Source organism: Camellia sinensis, chromosome 5 (assembly GCF_055761805.1).
Source record: "Camellia sinensis isolate YWXY chromosome 5, ASM5576180v1, whole genome shotgun sequence".
Lineage (NCBI taxonomy): Eukaryota > Viridiplantae > Streptophyta > Magnoliopsida > Ericales > Theaceae > Camellia > Camellia sinensis.
The window spans coordinates 20,187,636-20,197,282 of record NC_138965.1 but is presented as its reverse complement, the minus strand read 5'-3'; the positions used below and the strand labels follow the sequence as shown (position 1 = coordinate 20,197,282).

The following is a 9,647-nucleotide window of genomic DNA, read 5'->3' as shown; positions in this document are numbered from 1 at the left end:
GAGCTTTGCAACTGCTCCACTCACACTCTCTGGTGAGTTCCCGATTTCCAGTCACCTATTTGACTCCGGCGATTTTCATATCGGCGTTCACTTCACTTTGTAGGTTCATAAACTCTTACTTTTTTATTAAGCTCAATCTTTCATAACTCTTCTGATTTACTTTGAATCTGTTTATTTGCCATCTGTGGCCTTCTGTTCTCATCTGTCTTCAATTTTTTGATTTCTTATTGCTAAAATGCCTGAAACTGTTCTTTGTCATATCCGCTTTCTGTTGCTAGCATCATGTCTGGTTCATTACTTTCTTGTTCTTCACATACTTACTTAGTGCCTGTGCACTTGGCTTTATTCTTGAACTTTGTCGTCTTCTTGACTATTTTTTTCTTTTCTCATTTAATCCTCTGGCTTCTTCTCTTTCTAGCTCTTTTGCTTGAATCCGCCATTTGTTCCAAGCTTTCAAGCTTCTACAACTGTCTTCGTTTCTCTCCTCCGGTGAAGCTTTACGTCATTCTGTCATTGTCGTCAGACTTCGGCAATTCTCATTCCGGCTTCCCTCTTTCTGGTAAGCCACTGTTCCTTCTGGTTTTATTTCTTGTTGCTTTCCAAGAAGCTCTGCTTTATTGTTAATCACCATTGCTTGTTTTACCCGTTATTTTCAAATCATCTTCTTGAATATACACTGTTCACACATCTGTTGATTTCTGCCACTGTTCTTGGCTTGTCACACTTGTGCAATCTTTTTGTCTTGATTTCCTAATAGCTTCATCACCATTTTTGATTTACGAATTACATTCTTGTTTCTGTTTTCTGTGTCTTTTCCCAGAGTTTTTGCTTTCAATTCTTGCTTTCAAAACGCCAAGGTGCCAATCGCCGAGAAAAGCTTTGATCAAACTCTTCAGGAGATTGATGCTGAGCTTCGTGGCTGAGAAGGCTACTGAGAAGTTCTTTCCAACTGTCTTCTGGGGGTGAAACACAACCTGCCGCTGATGCCGAGTAGTTTGCTTCCTTCTTGAAATTGATGCCGAGGTGGCGGTAGAGAAGCTCCTCCAACTGATTGCCGAGGCTGAACCATCGTCGTCCGTCGAAGCAGATCAATCCGATGTTATTGCTTTCAGTCCCTAGTTCTTTAAGGTCTTCATTTTTGTACTTGTCAACCTTCTCTGCTCTTAACAAGCTAATTGGTCATCTCGGATGATCATATCGCGGAAACGTCTTTCAGTGTTTATCTCGACTATACCAAACTTGTAAATTGCTACAAATTTCAACAAGTGGTAGACTTCATAATCTTCGGTTAACTCATCTTGTAATTTGCTCAAAAATTTCAACAAGTGTTAACATTCCTTGCTCCTTAATTATCATTCCTTCCCCCTGTACCTTCTCCCTGCCCCCTAATGTGAACATAAGTTGTACTTAGGATCACATTAGGGAGGTTGGCTTCGTGCCGTAGTCACAGACCTGATGTGTTCTGCTTTCACCAATGTATTAAAACTTCTGGTATTTAATGCACCCCCTTTAGACCCTCTTTCTCTTGGCCTTTGCAAACTATCATCGCTGTTTCTTGAAGCATTTATTCCTTTCACAATTCTGGTCACCACTTCTGGCGTGCACTTAGTGGTTCTAATCAAAACGACGTTTGACTCCGGCGAATCTTTTGCCGACATTTAACTTTGTGCACTCTTTAAGTTGTAAATTCTCTCATAATTTCAACAAGTGTTAAATATCATTTCGGTTTAACTTCGGTTAAGTATCATCTCAGTTTAACTTCAGTTAAACATCACCTCAGTTTAACTTCGGTTAAACATCATCTCGGCTTAACTTCGGTTAAGCATCATCTCAGTTTTTGAAGTTTTTCTTTTTTTTTGTCGCTTGTACTCTTGTACCTTTTTGTTCTTTAGATAATGTAAGCTCTGCATATGGCCGATGTGCCTCCTTGTTCTTCAATGTCTAATTCAACTTTCCTTCTCTGAATGAAGCGCTCTTCGTCACCCTCCTGGACGAGAATTTTCTTCAGTGTCTCTTCACTCTTTTTGGCTGGCTCCTTGCCGACATCATCTAGGACCTCCATGTCCTCGTCTTCAATCTCTGTCTTCCCTGGTTCCCGAATGTTGCAGGTAGTTTTCATTGCTGCCATGGAGCAATTCTTCGCCTGCAGTTGATCCCCTCTGACTCTTTCAATCCCATGTTCTGTGGAGAACCGCAATAGTTGATGCAACGTTGAGGGAACTGCCCCCATTGCATGCAACCATCGCCTTCCCAAGATGATGTTATAAGGTGAAGGTGTGTCAATCACGACGAATTCTGTTTTGATCTTCTTCTAACTGCTCTTGCAAGATTCTATACTTAGAATATTGTGCATGCCTTTCATACTTTGCCTCCTTTGTGCAATCTTCTCGGGGTTACATACCTCGGGTATAATAGCTACAAAACTTTTTACTTCGGCAAGATACTGACCTGCAAACTTTTCATAAATTCTAACAAGTGTGAAACATATACTACTCAATGTTAACTTTGCAAACTTTTTCTCAAGTTTCAACAAGTGTTTAAACGGTGATCTCGGTCTAGCCTACTTGTAAATTGCTACAAATTTCAACAAGGATTAACATAACAAGTGTTAAACAATAATCTATTTGTAAATTGCTACGAATTTCAACAAGTGTTTAAACAATATACTTAGCTTTTACCTCAACCTGTAAATTGCTGCAAATTTCAACAGATGATCACATGTCGGCTTAACATTATCTTGTAAATTGCTACAAATTTCAACAAGTGTTAAGCATCTTCTCTGGTTTAACCAACTTGTAGATTGCTACAAGTGTGCAGACTATAACCTCGGCTTCACTTCGACTTGTAAATTGCTACAAATTTCAACAAGTGAAGAGAAACAGTAATCTCGGCTTAACTCCAACTTGTAAATTGCTACAAATTTCAACAAGTGAAGATAAGGAATCAGCTTAACTCCAACTTGTAAATTGCTACAAATTTCAACAAGTGAAGATAAGGAATCAGCTTAATTCCAACTTGTAAATTGCTACAAATTTCAACAAGTGAATTAAGGAATCAGCTTGACTCCAACTTGTAAATTGCTACAAATTTCAACAAGTGAAGACAAGGAATCAGCTTGACTCCAACTTGTAAATTGCTACAAATTTCAACAAGTGGAGACAAGGAATCATCTCGGCTTAATTTCAATTAAGCATCATCTCGGCTTAACTTCGGTTAAGCATCATCTCGGCTTAACTTCGGTTAAGCATCGTCTCGGCTTAACTTCGGTTAAGCATCGTCTCGGTTTAACTTCGGTTAAACATCATCTTCGGCTTAACTTCGGTTAAGCATTATCTCGGCTTAACTTCGGTTAAGCATCGTCTCGGTTTAACTTCGGTAAAACATCATCTGGGCTTAACTTCGGTTAAGCATCATATTGGTTTAACCAACTTGTAAATTGCTACAAATTTCAACAAGTGGTAACCGCATTCTTCTTCTCTTTGCCCCCAATGTGAACTTAAAATCCACTTGGGTTCTCATCATGTAGCTTCGACCTTGTCGCCGATGTTGAATTCAATCCGAGGTTGTCGGCCTTGGTTTCTCTATTGGTCTTACTTGGCTTCAACCTGAGTTTGATTTTCGGCCTCGCATCGGCGAGCCGTTTCTCTTTTCTTGTTCCGATGCCTTTGTTCCGACATGTCCTCCTCGGCCCTAACATACTTCTCAATTCTGACCAACTTTAGTCTGATCTTGTGTGTTTCCTTTTTATCTTCTGGGATCTGAGATCTGCTCATTGTGCTCTTCTCTTCTCGGACTCAGGTCCTGAGATCTTATCTTCTGGAATCTTGGATCTACTCACTCAGGTTGAGCTCTTCTTTTCTCGGACCTACTCATCTAGGCTGAGATCATGTCTTCTGGGATCTGGGATCCGGGATTTGCTCACTCAGGTTGAGCTCTTCTATACTTGAATGTTATCTTCTTGGGAGCGCTCATGCCCCCTGTCTTTGCATCCCTTCTGGAAGGGTCTTCGTTCCTCCGCAGGTATCTATCCTTCCATACCTGGAGATCATCTTCGTTGTAGTATCCGCTTCGATCTGTTGTCTTTGGTGCGTCACCTTCCTGGCCGGCTTCTTTCACTCCGTGACTCTGGTCACGAGTGTCTGTGTTGCTATTGTCCCCTTCAACGTCGAGATCAATAGGTCTTCCACTCCCAGCAGGAGCGTAGTCTCTAATCTAGTCATTCTGTTCGTCATTGGCCATCTATTCTTCTTTCTTTCCCACAGACGGCGCCAAATTGTGTGGGTGATTTTCCGACCACACTACCCGCTTAGTAACCAGCTGGAGAGCACTGGCAGAATAGATGGCACCTGACTGACCTGCAACAGAAATATAAGAATCCCGCGGTGGTTTCGACCACCCGGGGGCACTCCGACGATCAAGTCAGTATATCTCTCAAAGATAAATCAAGTACTAAACTCACAAGCTTGAGTATCAAAAGCATACCTTAGACCCATGGGGGTGCCTCTCTTTTATAGCCAATACAATCCTAGTCCCAATAGGAGCCTGGCCCTAATGGACTTAGGATTACTGCTAATCTGGAACTCCCAGTGGGATCAGGATAAACTCTCTAAGAGTTTTATCTTTACCCAAACTGAAGTCTTCTCTCAATCTAGGACTCTTGTCCATATCCAAGTTGAGTTCCCTCTTCATTCTAGGACTCTTGTCTCTTATCCGCTTATCTCGGATTCCGATATCTTCGGAGGCAACCTCGGCCTAGCCGAGATCACCTCGGCGTCACGACCAGGACACGTGGCACCTCGGCTGACACATCGGCGTCACCTTGCCACGTGTTGGTACTCAGAAAATATATCCCCACAATTATGTATAAAAAGCCCAATTTTAAAACTTCTGCTCCGAGTATCTGAGGGCTAGCCCTACTAAATATTTTACATAATAATTCACATGAGTGTGAGATTTATATAGATCTCACGTAGCGTGGGTTTCACAATCATATGAATATTATATAAAATATTTAGTAATTATTTTGGATCTCTAGCATTTTTAGCCATGTTTGGTTTGGTTTTCAAAAGCAATTTTTAGAAGAAAAAAAATTTAAAAAAATAGTTTGGTGAAAAAAAAAAAGATGAATTGTTTGGTTTAACACACTTTTCTAAAAATTGAGTTTTTTTTTTATTTTTCTTATTTTTATTTTTAATGAATTTTAAAAATAATTTTCGCATTTTTTTTTAAATTTTTTAGTTACATATAATCTAGATACATTTAAAAAGTATAATTTATGTGAAAAAAATTTAAAAAGTTCACAAATATAATAAAATACAAAAGTTTAGTGCATTTTTGTATTTTGTTGTATAAATTTTTTAAAGATTTTTTACAAGTTTTTATACTCTTTAAGCATATCAAGATTAAGTGAATCTATAAAGTAAAAAAAAAAAAAAATTAATTAAACTTTTTTTTAAAAATACTAAAAATATAAAAATACAATTGAAAAACTCACAAAACTGTTTTTGAAAACTCCAAAAATCAAACTGCGTGAACTTATTATTTTTATATAATTTTATTTGTTCAGTAGAATTTTTTTTTTTAAATTTGAAAATATATTTTTAATATTTATTTTCATCAAGTTAATTTTTATTTTTAAAAAAAATAATTCAAACCGCCTTTGTTTATCTATTGATTAGACTAATGCCTCTCTCACATTCCTTTCTCTCTCCTCCTTCCTGGGACACTCATTCAGGTATTTTAATAATTTTCCCTCAGTCTTTGTGTTCATTGAAAAATTGTGTGTGTTCATTGAAAAATTGTGCATAATTAAAATATAGAAAGGCCAGACAAAAGCTTGACTCATGTTCTTCAAAACAGAGGCTCTACTCTACATACAGACTACACAATTGGTGTATCTTCCCTTGTTGGCTTTGATATGCTCATATTCCTCTCTCTCTCTCTCTCTCTCTCTCTCTCAAAACTTCATTAGTTTTAGTTCCTCAACAGTGGGTTTTCCCACTTCTAGGCCACTTCTCAGTGAGTTTTGGGATTTTCAAGATCGCCCCAAAGTTGCGAGAAAATGGTTCATAGAGCCATTTATGACACAAAAATGGTGGTTTTGAAGGTCTGAGAGGAAGAGAGAGTGAGGGTTTTGAAGTGGTTGAAGGTTTTTGTGCACATTTTCTCTAACTCTTGTTTCCCCAAATGGGTTTTTGGTTTTTTGTTTTTATCCTTCTAACACTGTTCTTTAGAACTTTAGTCTGTCAACAACCCAATACTGATGAGTACTTTCTCTCTGATTTCTTTCAAAAGATGGGTTTAACTTCTTCTCAAAGTTACAACTTTTCTGATCCTGTTTGTACATGGCAAGGAGTGTTGTGTGAACAAGAACATGTTATTAAGCTTGTAGCTTCTGGTCTAAGTCTATCTGGTTTGATTCCTGAATCCACCATTGGCAAACTCATCAAACTTCAATATTTGGATCTAAGCAATAACAAAATCACTGGTTTGCCTTCAGATTTTTGGAGTTTGGGTTCTCTCAAGACCCTCAATCTCTCATCCAACCAAATATCTGAGACCCTCCCAAGCAACATAGGCAATTTTGGTCTACTTGAGACCTTGGACCTGTCTAGCAACAATTTTTCTGGGAAAATCCCTGAAACTTTAAGCTCACTTGTTAGACTTCAAGCTCTCAAACTCAATGGAAACCGTTTCGATTCAATAATCCCATTTGGGATTCTGAGTTGCCATTCTTTGGTTTCACTTGATCTTTCATCAAATCAGCTAAATGGAAATCTTCCCAATGGTTTTGGTTCTGCATTTACTAAGCTCAAATATTTGAACCTTGCTCAAAATGAGATTCGTGGCCGGGCTTCAGATTTTTCCGGGATGATATCCACTTTGTATCTTAACATTTCAAGAAATCTGTTTTCGGGTTCTGTAATTGGTGTTTTTAAGGTTCCATTGGAGATAATTGACTTGAGCCAAAACCAGTTTGATGGTCACATCTCTCAGGTATATTTTAATTCTAGCTTCAATAGGTCTGGTTTGGTTTATTTAGACTTATCTGAGAATCATCTTAGTGGAGAGTTTTTTACAAACTTGAATGAAGCCCAGAATCTAAAACACCTTAATCTCGCTTATAATCGGTTCTCTGAACAAGCATTCCTGAAAATTAGTATGCTCTCTGGTTTAGAGTACCTCAACTTGTCTGAAACTAAGCTCATAGGCCGCATTCCTGCTGAAATCTCAGAGTTGAGTAGTTTGAGAACACTAGATCTTTCCAAAAATCGCCTCAGCAGCCAAATTCCTCTCTTGAGCATCAAAAACCTCCAATTTCTTGATGTTTCATACAATAATTTAAGTGGTGAAATCCCATTACCACTCTTGGAAAGACTCTCATCGATGCAGACTTTCAACTTCTCTTACAACAACTTAACCCTTTGTGGTGAAGGGTATTCATCTGAGACCCTGAAAACAGCTTTCATTGGGTCACTGAATAGCTGCCCAATTGCTGCAAATCCAAACCTCTTTAAAAGGAAAGCTCACCAACATAGGGGCTTCAAGTTTGCTTTGGTTTTAACGACCGCGCTGGTTTGTTTGCTTTTGGCGTTGCTGTTTTTAGCCTTTTGTTGCCGAAGAAAAACCAAAACTTGGGCAATGAAACAGTACCCTTGCAAAGAAGAACAAAACATTTCCGGACCCTTTTCATTCCAAACTGATTCGACCACGTGGGTAGCTGATGTTAAGCTGGCAACATCGGTCCCAGTAGTTATCTTTGAGAAGCCATTGCTGAATTTCACATTTGCAGACCTCTTGTCTGCAACTTCACATTTTGACCGGGGCACATTGTTGGCTGAAGGGAGATTCGGGCCTGTTTATGGAGGATTTCTACCGGGTGGGATTCACGTAGCTGTGAAGGTTTTGGTCCATGGACCAACAACCATGACTGACCAAGAAGCTCAAGTTGCAAGAGAGCAGCTCGAGCTTCTTGGTCGAATCAAGCACCCAAATCTTGTTCCATTAATTGGATATTGCCTAGCTGGTGACCAACGGCTTGCCATATACGATTACATGGAGAACGGAAATTTGCAAAATTTGCTTCATGACTTGCCACGTGAGGTTCAAACAGCTGAGGATTGGAGCAAAGATGAAAATGATGGGATTCAAAATGTTGGGTCTGAAGAGTTGTTAACAACTTGGACATTTAGGTACAAAATCGCACTTGGCACTGCCCGAGCCTTGGCATTTCTCCATCATGGGTGCTCACCTCCTATAACTCACAGGGATGTCAAAGCGAATAGTGTTTACATTGACTCCAATTTGGAACCTAGGTTGTCTGATTTTGGACTGGCTAAGATTTTTTGGAATGGCATAGAAGATGCAATAGTTTGTGCATCACCCGGGTATGTGCCACCAGAGTTTCTTGATCCAAAAACTGGCTCCACAAAGATCTCAACGCCAAAATCTGATGTTTATGGATTTGGAGTAGTTCTGTTTGAGCTCATTACAGGAAAAAAGCCTGTTGAAGATGACTATCCAGATGCGAAAGAAGCAAATTTGGTCATGTGGGTGAGAGGACTAGTGAGGAAGAACGAGGGATGTAAAGCCATCGATCCAAAAATTCGTGAAAAAGGATCAGAGACTCAATTGTTGGAAGCCATGAAGATTGGATTTCTATGTACAGCTGATCTTCCATCGAAGCGACCAAGCATGCAACAGGTAGTTGGACTTCTTAAGGATATTGAACCGGTTATGATGCATCAATGAAGAACAAAGTGAAGTAAAGAAATTTGAAAGTCTGGTTCTTTGCATTTTTTGTGTGTTTTGTTTCTTGTTAGAGTTCTTTGTGTTGCCATTGATGGAAATGTACAGAAATCCTGAGAATTTGGCTAATTTCTTTCTACCTTACCATCCTTGGTGGCACAAAAAGCTTGATTTGTTTATAAAGAGAGCATTCTTGTCACAAATATTCTATTGCTTCTCTTGCTCTACATTTGATTCTTTCATCTCCTGTAAGCATACTGTAACTAGCGTTGAACTAGGGTGAGGTATGAAATTTGGGTTTTGTTTCATATGAGGTATTGGTGCTTTATGGGAAACTCTTATATCTTTTAGCTTGTGTTTGTATTGTATCATCTTGAATTTGTATCAGACTCCTCTCGATACTAACTTATTTAATTAATCGTTAGAAATATCTTGATATTAATTCGATCTGCTTATGAACATTAAAATGACACAAATGATACGATTAGTAGAAAATGTGTCCAAATAGAACAGATAATAAAGGATTCAATTAAAGATTTTGATTAAACTACAAAGACAAAAAATTAAAATGACTAAATATGGAGACAAATATAGTGAGGTTAGTCCTTCTTTATATAGCAATTAGATTAAGTGGCTTAACTATATCAAATTCGTATTATGTAAGTTTGACATTAAACTTGATCTTTTAATTTTTTATGTTAGTGGATTGTGCCTCTTTTGAGTTTGTATCTCGAACTAACCAACCCTAATTAAAATCTTATCTAATTCATGTTGGGCCGAAAATTCTCATCTTAATTACATGTTTTAGTTAGAGTAAGCACCATTTGTATGCTAGTGTGTGCAATAATTCCTTTAGGTCATGTTTGATTCACTTCACTATTAGTGAAGTATTAATAATC

At 38.4% G+C, this 9,647-nt stretch overlaps 1 pseudogene across 1 annotated transcript; it reads left to right on the top strand.

Annotated features, from left to right (window-relative positions):
* Positions 1 to 5,699: 5,699 nt before the first annotated feature.
* LOC114280889 (putative LRR receptor-like serine/threonine-protein kinase At2g24230 pseudogene) lies at positions 5,700 to 9,098 on the top strand (annotated as a pseudogene). The gene has a single exon (XR_014329204.1). The product of XR_014329204.1 is annotated as a putative LRR receptor-like serine/threonine-protein kinase At2g24230 pseudogene (transcript).
* Positions 9,099 to 9,647: the final 549 nt, after the last annotated feature.